At 42.5% G+C, this 13,976-nt stretch overlaps 1 protein-coding gene across 20 annotated transcripts in view; it reads left to right on the forward strand.

Moving 5' to 3' along the window:
* Window positions 1-13,976, forward strand: part of GPHN (gephyrin) — an 868,578-nt gene that overhangs the window by 789,634 nt on the left and 64,968 nt on the right. The gene's annotated exons all lie outside the window — the stretch shown is intronic.

Raw genomic sequence — 13,976 nt, forward strand, 5'->3', positions numbered from 1 at the left:
AGCGCCAGATCCTATATGTGCAAGCAATATCAGAGGAATCAAATTCCAATAAGCTACTCAAATAACATATTACATTAAATCACACAAAAAAAGGATTAAATGTGTAACGAATCACAACAATAATTCAATATTTATACATATATAAAGTGCTCCAGATATCCAAATAATGTTACATATAGTTACATAGTAGGTGAGGTTGAATAAAGACAATAGTCCATCCAGTTCAACCTGTGTAGGTGTGTGTGGCTGTAATCATCTCACATACCCCTGAATGTTCTGTTCTTTGAGATGTACGTCTAATAGTCTTTTGAAAGCCACCATACTACCCGCAGAAACCACTTCTTGTGGTAGAGAATTCCACAATCTTGTAGCCCTAACAGTAAAGAACCCCCCACATTGCCTGAGGTTAAAACGCTTCTCCTCTAATCGCATTGTATGCCCCCGAGTCCTCATGCAATCCCTTCGACTGAACAGCTTTTTTTCTAAGCTGAGATCCCCATTGAGAAATTTAAAAATTGCTATCATGTCCCCCCTTAGGCGTCTCTTCTCCAGGGAGAATAAATTAAGTGATTGGAGACGCTCTTCATAATCAAGGTCCTCCAGTCCCCTAATTAGTTTAGTTGCCCTTCTCTGTACTCTCTCCAGCTCCAACACATCCCTTCTGAGGACTGGCGACCAGAACTGGACAGAATACTCCAGATGCGGTCGGACCAGAGTTTTATAAAGTGGAAGGATTATAGTCTTATCTCTGGAAAACATCCCTTTCTTTATGCATGCTAATATTCTGCTAGCCTTGGTAGCCGCCGCTTGACATTGCAAGCTGCTGCCTAGTCTATCATCAACCAAGACTCCCAGATCCTTCTCCATTTTTGATTCCCCCAAGGGTTCCCCTCCTAACGTGTATTGTGCTTTAATGTTTCTAGTCCCCAAGTGCAAAACCTTACACTTCTCTACGTTAAACCTCATTTGCCAAGTCGTTGCCCACTCCGTTATTTTGTCCAGGTCATTCTGTAGGATATCTGCTTCATGCTGTGCTGTTATTGCCCTGCCTAATTTTGTGTCATCAGCAAAAACTGATATCGAACTACTGATCCCGTCCTCAATGCTATTTATGAATAAATTGAACAAGGTTGGTCCTAGGACTGAGCCTTGGGGGACCCCGCTTACTACCTCAGACCAGTCTGAGTATGCGCTGTTTATTACCACCCTTTGAACACGCCCTTTTAGCCAGTTCCGTATCCAAGAGCAAACCCTGCTGTCGATACCTGCAGACCTTATTTTATAAATTAAGCGCTTGTGGGGAACTGTATCAAACGCCTTAGCGAAATCTAGGTACACCACATCCACTGGTCTGCCCCTATCTAGCTCACAGCTCACCTCCTCGTAGAATGTTAAGAGATTGGTTTGACAAGAACGCCCATTTGTAAACCCGTGCTGGCTACTACTGATGATGCTGCTGTCTTTAGCATATTCTACGATATAGTCCCTTATCACCCCCTCCAGAAGTTTACATACTACTGATCTCAGACTGACCGGCCTATAATTTCCCGGTATATGCCTCTGACCCTTTTTGAATATCGGAATCACGTTTGCTTTCCTCCACTCCCCTGGTACATCTCCTGTCCTAATACTGTCCGCAAAGATCAGGAACAGTGGTCTGGATATAACCTTACTGAGTTCCTTGAGTACTCTCGGATGTACGCCATCCGGGCCTGGTGATTTGTTTGTGTTAAGTTTATCCAGCCTTTCCCTGATTACACCCTCTGTAAGCCATAGTGGCAAGTCCTGTGTATTACTACTAACCATACAGTCATGGTCAGTGTACCCCTCCTTTTCCTGCGTAAAGACTGACGAGAAAAAAGCATTCAGCACGGTTGCTTTTTCAGTGTCCTCTGTAACCATCCTCCCTTCATCGTTAATTATGTGTGCAATATGCTCTGCCCCAGTTTTTTTGCTGTTGATATACTTAAAGAATTTATTTGGGTTTTTTTTACTATCCTCCGCTATTTGTCTCTCAAAGTCTATTTTAGCCATCTTGATTTCATGTTTACACTTCTTATTTGCCTCCTTGTATTGGTCGAAAGCCGATACTGTGCCCTCTGATTTATATTTCCTGAAGGCCAATTTTTCCCCTAATAAGTTTTTTAACGCTACGGTTTAGCCAGCCAGGTTTGGCTTTGTCTCTTCTAAATTTATTTCCCATAGGAATGCACTGCAAGATGCCTTTGCTTAATATGTTCCTAAAGCATTCCCATTTTTCCTCTGTGGTCAGGGATCCCAGGGTCTGGTCCCAGTTTACCCTTTCCATCAATGAGTACAATTTTGGAAAGTTTGCCCTTCTGAAGTTAAGGGTTCTTATGTTCCCCACTTGCCTTGCTATATTGTTATTTACGCTAAATGTGATCATCCTGTGATCGCTAAAGCCCAGGTTGTCCTGGACTCCTACCTCCGCGATTAGGTCTGGGTCATTAGTGATCAATAGATCCAGGACTGCATTTTCTCTAGTCGGAGTGTCCACCAACATTGACATGTAATTATCCTGTAAGGTTTCCGTGAATAGACGGGCCTTCTGTGAGTGTGTAGTCCCCTCTTCCCAGTCAATGTCGGGATAATTGAAGTCCCCCAATATGATGACTGATCCTAGCTTTGCCACTTTACCTAAAAGTGCTAAAAATTCCAGCTCTACTACATGTGAATGTGATGACAGAAAAAGTCCTAATAATCCCAGGAGAGTTCAACGCTGCACCTTCGTGAGTGTGCTCCAGTGAACCACCACCAAGAGATAGCCAGCCCCTCACCTTAATTTTTGACCCAAGAGTCACCCCGTGTCAAATGCAGCTATGCCCCACAGGGGTCAGTAAGTTGGTAGGAGGGATTGCATAAGGACTACAAAGGCTCTCCCTGGACCAGGTCTCACTCATCCACACGAAAGGATCCCGGGCATGGAAGGAACAAAAGAAATCTAAGAATCTCCGCTAGATGCTAGCAAACCAGTAGAGGACCTCTACTGAAGAAGTCACCGCCTAGCGCGACGACATAACGCGTATAGGGGGAGGGGCCTGCCTTCCGGACATCATATGCTCTTGAGCCAATTGCGGAACTGTGACTATACATGCACTATCTAGTGCTATTTCTGTAAGTGCACTGATTTTAATAAATGGTTTGCTAGCATCTAGCGAAGACCCTTAGATTTCTTTTGTTCCTTCCTTCTTTTGCAGCGTTGGACTCTCCTGGGATTATTAGGACTTTTTCTGTAATCACGATTCACATTATTTGGATATCTGGAGCACTTTTTTATTTATATATACATATATATTGAATTATTGTTGGGATTCGTTACATATTTAATCATTTTTTTTGTGTGATTTAATGTAATATGTTATTTGAGTAGCTTATTGGAATTTGTTTCCTCTGATATTTATTGCACATGTAGGATCTGGCGCTACACTTTCCGGTTATTTATTGATTTTTATTGTGGAGTGGTAACACAATTAGTGTTAGCAGCCGGACACTGGTATTTTGGGATTATTGTGTCACTACATTATTGCGCAGATAGATCTTTACACTTACTGATGGGTACAGGTTGACATCACATATGGGAGTGTCATCACCAGCTCTTTACCGAGATCGCAGGCATGCGATTACGGCGAGACCGGGCTATGTCAAATGACGTTGGCCCAGAATGAGAGCCTCCCCGCTCCATTTTACTATACAGCAGGCTGGAAGCAGTTAAAGAGGGACTATAGTCTGCTCACATCATTTGTAATAAAAACATCTTTGCCATTCTGAAGCTTTCCTCCAACCACTTTGCATATTATTTTGTATATACTGTGATTCTGTTCTTAGCAAATATGCTGCAGAAATCTCCCTCCACTAAGTCTGGCTGCAGCCGTTCTAACTGTAAACAGCTGAAGCTGCTGCTTGTTCACTTCCTGGATTTAGACAGACACACACACACACCACTACTTGCCTGCACGTTTCTCCTCTATGGATGACTACATATGGATCGCTGCAGTTTCCTGTTATCTCTGCCCTCATCCAGCCCCCTCCATCTCTGCAGCTCTCCTTGGTTCTCCTGTGTTATCCCTGCTCCACTATGCTGCCCCCTCCCCACCTTGCTGGCAAACTCTCACAAGAGTGAGAGAGAGAGCTGTGCATGATGTCAGTTGCCTAGGCTTTTTACCAGACAAGAAAGAAGAAGTGGGCTGTATAAGGTATTTAGTGGCAGAAACAAACATGTTTTACTATCCAAGGTTTGAAACAACAAGGGCAGAGGATTTAATAGATGGAAAGATGAAAAAATAACTGAAGAACCGATTTAAAGTAATTCTAAAGGCTCAAGGTCTTTTACCTTTATGCATTCTATGAAAAAGGAAAAACTCTTTTTATATTCCAAAGCCCACATAGCAGGGGGTGTACTTGCCTTCATCCCAAATCTACTCAGAAAAAAAAAAAAACACTCTCTGTTACCGGAACTATGCATGGCAATTTTATGACTGTAACATTCTACTGAATTTTCAAGATAAATATTACAAATTTCTTAAAAAATATCCATATTTATTACAACATTCAATAAAAATGTATATTTTAACCACTTCCATACCGAGTCATAGTAATATGACGTCGGCATGGTGGTTGTACGGATCCGGGCGGGCGTCATATGACGTCCGCCCGCTCTAGCTGCTACTGCGCGCCCCCGGGGGCGCGCAGCGCGGCGATCGGGGGTGAGGCTCGTCCCTCGGACATAGCCCATCCCTGATCAAGGTAAACAGCCAATAGAAATTGGCTGTTTACCACGTGATCGGCTGTGTCAATCACAGCCGATCACATGAGCGGCTCCAGCACGAGCCGCTCGTTCTCTCTGCAATGCGCGCCCCCGGGGGCGCGCAGAGCAGCGATCAGGGACGAGGCTCGTCCCTCGGACAGAGTCGATCCCCGATCTAGGTAAAGAGCCAATGAAATTGGCTCTTTACCACGTGACCGACTGTGTCCAATCACAGCCGGTCACAAATGTCAACAGAGAACACGGTAACTAGCTGTCACCGTGTTCTCCTCCTCACACACTGATCCTGTGTGAGGAAGAGAGTGTGGTAACAGCTAGTTACCAATCACAGTGCACCCCAAACACACTGATTGCCCCCCCCCCAATAAAGAGCACCTGTCACTAGCCCATCAAAGTACCCGAGTACCTGTCACCAGCCCATCAGGTACTCTGATGACAGGTACTCGGGAACTCTGATGACAGGTACCCGGGTACTCTGATGACAGGTACTTGGGTACTCTGATGACAGGTACTTGGGTACTCTGATGACAGGTACTCAGGTACTCTGATGACAGGTACTCGGGTACTCTGATGACAGGTACTCGGGTACTCTGATGACGGGTACTCGGGTACTCTGATGACAGGTACTCGGGTACTCTGATGACAGGTACTCGGGTACTCTGATGACAGGTACTCGGGTACTCTGATGACAGGTACTCGGGTACTCTGATGACAGGTACTCGGGTACTCTGATGACGGGTACTCGGGTACTCTGATGACGGGTACTCGGGTACTCTGATGACAGGTACTCGGGTACTCTGATGACAGGTACTCGGGTACTCTGATGACAGGTACGCAGGTACTCTGATGACAGGTACTCGGGTACTCTGATGACGGGTACTCGGGTACTCTGATGACAGGTACTCGGGTACTCTGATGACGGATACTCGGGTACTCTGATGACGGATACTCGGGTACTTTGAGTACCTGTCAACGGAGTACCCGTCATCAGAGTACCTGAGTACCTGTCACCTACCCATCAGAGTACCCGAGTACCTTCCACCTGCTCATCAGAGTACCTGACGCCTGAAGTACCCGAGTACTTGCCGCCTGCTCATCAGTACCCATCACTACTCATCAGTACTCATCAGTACCTATCACGTATCAGTATCACCTATCAGTATCAGTACTACTCATCAGTACCTATCACCTGCCTGTCACCTGCCCATCAGAGTACCCGAGTACCTGTCACCTGCCTATCGGAGTACCCGAGTACCTGCCACCTGCTCATCAGTACCAGAGTACCTGTCACCTGCCCAACAAAGTACCCGAGTACCTGTCGCCCTTCATACAGCCACCATGTCTAAGTCCAAAAAGGTTTATATACGTCCTCCGTTTAAACCTAAATACCGGTGTTATGGCAGCAGATAGCTGCCATAACCCTGGTATTTTTTTAAACGGTGGACGGTTGGCTTTCCGATAAGGGTGGTCCCAGCGGCGGATTCGCCGTGGGATCACCCTTCTGGGATGGCGGAAGAGGTGCCCCCCCCCCTCCCGCCGCGTCCGGTCCTTTTCCCCGCTTACCGGACCCGCCGGCAGCGGGGAAAACGATCCGGTCCCGGATCCTCACAGACAGGATGTCGAGTGAGGGCAAGCTTGCCCTCACTTGACTCTATGGTCTTGGAGGACCGGGGCTACGGAAAATGTTGTTGCCTAGCAACCGGTTTAAAGGTCCTTTGTTTTTTTTTTCATTTTATATATTAATTTTTTTTTTTTTTTTTTTTTTTTTTTTATATCTTTTAGTGTACTTGTGAGATCTGAGGACTTTTTGACCCCAGATCTCACAAAAAAGAGGTCCTGTTGTGCCTTTTTCTATTACAAGTAATGTTTACATTTCTTGTAATAGAAATAAAAATGATCCTTTTTTTTTTTTTTTGTTAAACGGTGTAAAAATAAAAAATAATAAATAAAATAAATAGTAAAAAAAAAAAAAAAAAAAATTAAAGCACCCTGTCCCCGTTAGCTCGCGCGCAGAAGCGACGCATACGGAAACCCCGCCCACATATGTAAACGGTGTTCAAACCACACATGTGAGGTATCACCGTGATCGTTAGAGCAAGGGAAATAATTTGAGCCCTAGACCTCCTCTGTAACTCAAGGATGGCAACCTGTAGAAATTTTTAAATTGTCGCCTATGGGGATTTTTAAGTACCAAAGTTTGTCGCCATTCCGTGAGCGTGCGCAATTTTGAAACATGACATGTTGGGTATCTATTTACTCGGCGTAACATTATCTTTCACATTATGGAAAAAAATTGGGCTAACTTTACTGGTTTCTTATTTTTTAATTAAAAAAAGTGAATTTTTTCCAAAAAAATTGCGTTTGGAAGACCGCTGCGCAAATACGGTGTGATAAAAAATATTGCAATAATCTCCATTTTAATCTCTAGGGTCACTGCTAAAAAAAAATATATAATGTTTGGGGGTTCTAAGCAGTTTTCTAGCAAAACAACTGATTTTAGCTTGTAAATACCAAATGTCAAAAATAGGCCTAGGCAAGTGGCTAGGATGCATGATGATGCTCCTTGGATGTTAGGCCCCTCTATATGGCTAGGCTGTGAAAAAGTCTCACACATGTGGTATTGCCATACTCAGGAGGAGTGGCAGAATGAATTTTGGGGTGTCATTTTTGCTGTGTACATGCTATGTGTTAGGAATATCCTATAAATTGACAACTTTGTGTAAAAAAAAAAAGTTTTCATTTTTTTCCCACATTTTCCAAAAACCTGTGGAAAAAAATGACATGTTCAAAGGACCCATAATGCCTCATAGAATATACGTTGGAGTGTTTTCTTTCCAAAATGGGGTCATTTTGTGGACTTTTCCATTGTATTGGTGCTCTAGGGCCTTTAAAAGTGTGATAGGTAGTAAGAAAGTTTTATGTGTATTTATGCTCCTAGAACGCCTGAAGGTGCTTCTTGGACGTGGAGTATCTTTTTGTGGCCAGGCTGTGTAAAAGTCTCACACATGTGGTATCGCCATACTCGGAAGGAGTAGCAGAATGTATTTTTGGGTGTAATTTTTGCTGTGTACATGCTATGTGTTAGAAATAGCTTATAAATTGACAACTTTGTGGGAAAAAAAAGAAAAAAAATTTTTTTTCTTCATTTTCCCAAGAATTGTGGGAAAAAATTACAACTTCAAAATACCCACCATGCCTCTTACTAAATACCTTGGACTGTCTACTTTACAAAAAGGGGTCATTTGGGCGGTATTTGTACTGTCCTGACATTTCAGGGCCTCAAGAAAGGAGATAGGCAGTCAGTACATCTGGTGTGATCAATTTTCAGTAATTGGTACCATAGCTTCTAGACTCAATAACTTTCACACAGACTAAATAATATACACTAATTTGGGTTAATTTTACCAGAGACATGTAGCAGTATACATTTTGGCCCAAATGTATGAAGAAAAATTAATTTTTTGCAAAATTTTATAATTGAAACTAAAAAAAAGTGTTTTTTTTTCAAAATTTTTGCTTTTTTTTTGCATATATCACGAAAAAAAAACCCCCCAGTTGTTATCAAATACCACCAAAAGAAAGCTCTATTTGTGTGAAAAAAATGATAAAAAATTTGTTTGGTTACAGTGTAGCATGACTGAGCAATTGTCATTCAAAGTGTGAGAGTGCTGAAAGCTGAAAATTGGTCTGGGCAGGAAGGGTGTCAAACTGCTCTGTATGGAAGTGGTTAAATAATATAGTACAAATCTTTAACAATTCCCTCTAGGGGACAAATACAACCATATTGCAAGTATTTCAAACTTTGAACAGGTGGTATATTTCCAGCTGGATCCTAGACATTTTATTTGCACACTGGGTACAGAAGTTGCTGCTCCAGACTGGAACATCCAACTCGTTTCAAAAGCATCATCAGGGATTATTTACCACTCTAAAAATTATAAGCAGCAATAAGCTACATTTGATGAAGAAAAAAATATACTAGTATATTTCCAGGCGTCACTGGAAAAGGGTGAATGTGGTATAGTGTGCAATCTATTAATAATTATAATTTAATAAATAGATAAATAAATATGTGAGGTAGCAGCTGCTGTAGGAATTGTTGAGATAGTTTTAGGCAATTGGTCTAACAGACCAAATACAGCGCTTGCTATAAACACTAATAATAAATATAAATCATCGATTCTGGTGAATATAAAGTGCAACAGTGTTGGATTAAAATTAATACATCACACAAAAATATATATTATTATTACTCAAATATAGATATATAAATAACCTTGGTATAAAAAGTCAATTTCCAGTGAATATAAAGTGCATCAGTGTTGAATACATTTATAATGAATAAATAATTTCTAAATAAGACAGTGACTTTAGTGATCAAGTGTAATTTAAGCAAAAATGTCCTTGGTGAGAGTGATTATCCAAAGTTCATACAAAAGTGCTCGTGCTCAGGCTTGATAGGTATAATCTCGGCTGTTTCTTATCCCAAGTGGGTAATTAGTTGGGTCACTTACCAAATTAAGTGGGTACTGAATGCCATACGGCACCAGAACCAATCGAGCTTTGTAAGCCCCCTGGGCTAAGTGGATCTCCACGAGATGTTATCCCATGGGCTGGCAACAGCCCTTCAAGCTCCCGTAGTGTGCGGTCCAATTCAATAAGGGGGAGAAAGAATGCTCCAGATAGTGTAGTAATTATAATTAGGGCAGTTTATTTACCCTCTTAAAGAGTTTTGAGCATTAAAAATAACTTGCAGACAGTAACATTGGCGGTCAGCGGTGCGGGCTGCACGTCCTCTCGGAACTGGCTTCCGGCTTGCGCTCCACCAACGTAACGTACCGACGCTATGCGTTCCAAGCTGATGCGTTTTGTCACTTCTGGTGACGTCTTCAGAGCTCTGGATTAACTTAACGCATTCCTGCCATAATACTGTCCGCAAAGATCAGGAACAGTGGTCTAGATATAATCTTACTAAGTTCTTTGAGTACTCTCGGATGTACGCCATCCGGGCCTGGTGATTTATTTGTGTTCATTTTATCCAGCCTTTCCCTGATTTCACCCTCTGTAAGCCATAGCGGCAAGTCCTGTGTATTACTACTAACCATACAGTCATGGTCAGTGTACCCCTCCTTTTCCTGTGTAAAGACTGACGAGAAAAAAAGCGTTCAGCACGGTTGCTTTTTCAGTGTCCTCTGTAACCATCCTCCCATCATCGTTAATTATGTGTGCAATATGCTCTGCCCTAGTTTTTTTTGCTGTTGATATATTTAAAGAATTTACTATCCTCCACTATTTGTCTCTCAAAGTTGATTTTAGCCATTTTGATTTTGTATTTACTTTTCTTATTTGCCTCCTTGTATTGCTCGAAAGCCGATACTGTGCCCTCTGATTTATATTTCTTGAAGGCCATTTTTTTTTCCCCTAATACGTTTTTTAACATTACGGTTTATCCAGCCAGGTTTGGCTTTGTCTCTTCTAAATTTATTTCCTATAGGAATGCACTGCGAGATGAATTTGTTTAATATGTTCCTAAAGCATTCCCATTTTTCCTCTGTGGTCAGTGTTCCTAAGGTTTGGTCCCAGTTTATAGAAAGGTGTTCTGTGCAGCGTTCAGAACTATAGACGGTTAAATGGTCGAAACAAATTTAGGGACTCCGGTTATATAAGTTTAAATAATAGCAGATTTAGATATGCCCCAAATTCACTACCTGCTTTTTAGAAAAAACAAAGGACAAATTTTTTTCGGAAAAATAGGAGGCATACACAGACAGATCTGTTACAATATCGTCTGTGAAATGAAAGTCGATAATATCCCCCAATAAGAGTAATTAAGAGTCAAAACTGCTGACCGATGATAGACTATCAAAGGCTGATACATGCTACATATCCATGCCCAAAACAGTATGGAAAAGCACCCAATGTTTAAGGAAACAATCCGGTGTATGACTAAAAATACTTAGGAAATCCCGGAGCACGTAATTAAAGACTTAAACCCGATCACCTGTGAAGACATGTACTTATAGGGCACAGGCATCGGGCTTACTTACGTCCAGACGAAGCTACGCCATTTAGAAGCGAAACGCGTTGACGTCATCATCACCGCCGGCACGCCCACCGGTGTCTCAGACGCAGACAACGGAGCAAGCGAGCGGAAGCAAGAGGTCGGGGATCGGCGACCACAACAAACAAACAGCGGAGGGTAGGAAACAGAACGGGCGGCTATAGAGTGGAGGTCAGGTAAGTAAGAGACAGCACCGGAGCATATCGGAGGAAGGGGTGAAGTATCAGCCATACGGCTGACAGAGTGGGGAGAAGGCAATAGCGATGTATTGAAGGAGTTACATTGAAGTAGCCAACACCTATCTGCCCTACAAAAACACTCTGCATAGTCCCCAATAGATATGCTGAATTCCTGATTATCAACAATATCCCTGACACTCCTCTATACACCCGCAATAGGAAAAGAAGGGAACCACACTTGACAATAAACTTCAAGGTATCCCCATTTACCCTACCTACATACCGCTGGAAAAATTAACTATCCAATCGGCATCTAAAAAAAAGGAAAAGGGAGGAATAAAAAGGTGAAGCAACGGTAATTACCACCGGAGTTATAAGTAATTGTACAGACTCCGGACTGCGCACCTATACCCCGGAATAATTTCCCAATGATGTTAACAGGAGAATAGCCATCCCATTAGACCTGTCTTCCAAACCCCAATTTTTTCAGAACACTTTTGTTTAGAAGCTTTTTGAACTATATTACGTTTATCCACAGACACGCATCACAGGAAGATACACTAACGGTATTTCACCATGAACAGTGAAAATTAGCCCTGTGAATGAATCATTATGCACCGGCCGGTACTGTGTTAAATGTCTATTGTTTTATGTTGTATGTCTTGTTTCTCATTAATATACTGGTACAATAGAATTGTATATCTGTACGGTTATGAAAAACACTAATTCTTGTATTAATAAATCTGCTATTATTTAAACTTATATAACCGGAGTCCCTAAATTTGTTTCGACCATTTAACCGTCTATAGTTCTGAACGCTGCACAGAACACCTTTCTATATGCATATTTAGGTTAGGTCAAACACGTATTATTACAATACAGGGACTTCTAATAGCAATTTTGAACCCAAATGCTCCTTCTAGTAACCCTTAATGCTTGGTCCCAGTTTACCCTTTCCATCATTGAGCACAATTTGGGAAAGTTTGCCCTTCTGAAGTTTAGGGTTCTTATGTTCCCCACTTGCCTTGTTATATTGTTATTTATGCTAAATGTGATCATCCTGTGATCGCTAGAGCCCAGGTAGTCCTGGACTCCTACCTCCGAGATTAGGTCTGGGTCATTAGTGATCAATAGATCCAGGACTGCATTTTCTCTAGTAGGAGAATCCACCAACTGAGACATGTAGTTGTCCTGTAAGGTTTCCATGAATAGACCGGCCTTCTGTGATTGTGTAGTCCCCTCTTCCCAGTCAATGTCGGGATAATTGAAGTCCCCCAATAGGATGACTGATCCCAGTTTTGCCACTTTACCCAACAGTGATATAAATTCCAGCTCTACCTCCTCCCTTTGGTTGGGTGGCCTATAGCAAGCCCCCACAGTTACTTTTCCCTTTTCTTCTTCCCTATGGAGTTCTACCCACACGGATTCTAACTCCATACTTATCCCTTCCATAATATCACTCCTCTCTATCACCCTTACATTATTCTTAACATAGAGACATACCCCTCCCCCTCTTTTTCCTACCCTGTCCTTCCGGTACACGAATACCCTTGGATATTGGCCAGCCAGTCATGTGAGGGTTCAAACCAAGTTTCCGTTATTCCCATAAGGTCTATGTCCTCCTCATGTACTAACATTTCCAACTCATCCATTTTATTAGCTAGGCTCCTGGGATTTGCATAAACCCCTCTTAGTTTTGTGGAAGTTGATAGTGAATGGTGAATATTTTTATTCCTGTTTGGTCTGAGGTTTTCCCGCACAGACCCCCCAATTGACGTTATGGAACTACTGTCGCTGCTGACTCTAATACTGCCTTCTGTCCTTTGCTCCCTCCTGACTGACTCTATTTCTAAGCCCTCCCCCCGTCTCCTAGTTTAAAAGCCCCTCCAGCTTGGTGGCCATCTTTCTCCCCAAAAGAGCTGTACCATCCCCATTAAGGTGCAGCCCATCCTTACTTAAGAGCCAGTAGCTGACTGAGAAGTCAGCCCAGTTCTCCAGGAACCCAAATCCCTCCTTCCTACACCAATTCCTTAGCCACTTGTTAAGTTCCCTAATCTCCTTCTGCCTCTCCTGTGTGGCTCGAGGTACCGGCAGTTTTTCAGAGAAAACCACCTTGGAGGTCCTATTCCCCAATCTATTCCATAAGTCCCTGAAATCATTCTTTAGGATCCTTATTATTATTCAGTTCAGCACACTTTGTGGCAGTGTGCTGTATGGAATTCTTACTTTTCCGTTCATATTTTTCCTTACATATGGATTCCATATTCTAAATTAATACCTAAATCGTTTACTGCAAATTCATTGTATGTGACAGGCAGAAAATAAAAAAATTCCATATACTAAAACCTTTCACATTGTATAAAAAGTTCTAGGTAAAACTTCAGAGTGTAGAAGGGTTTGATCCTTTGTCAAGTAAAAGAGATTTCTCTCTTGTTCATCGACAGACACAGAGCTCCATAAATCATAACTTCTGGGTGTTATCACCTACCGATTTTTTTTCTCTTTCAATCATTGACGGACACAGCTCCATATCTTCTTTGGCCCTTGGGGTTATGCTGCTCTCCATAGGAGTGGAAACAATTTTGACTACACCTATAGGGCAGTCCTAGGGGGTATACTCCCACTTCCTGCTATAGGACTTCAGTTTTTTTCTGCCTAGTAAGGAGTAAGGACCTAGTCCCTTGCTGGCATCTCTGGTTCTGGAATTTTTTCCTTTTTAAGCTGAGTTTTTTTCTTCTTTTATCATTTTCTGTTCCTGTGAGAACTATAATCAACTACGGGACTGGGGGAAGCACTGGATATCCTAGATCCTTACAGTCTTCCCAGTCTGGCCAGTGAGCGCAACCTAACTTTAGCTCCACGCTAGGTTGGCCGCGACATAGCCCCACTGGAAGGGCACTGGGCGGCGAGTGAAACAGCTCACGAGGACGCATAGCTCTGGTCACGACCTGAG

Source organism: Pelophylax lessonae (assembly GCF_965119305.1).
Source record: "Pelophylax lessonae genome assembly, chromosome: 13".
NCBI classification, from domain to species: Eukaryota; Metazoa; Chordata; class Amphibia; order Anura; family Ranidae; genus Pelophylax; species Pelophylax lessonae.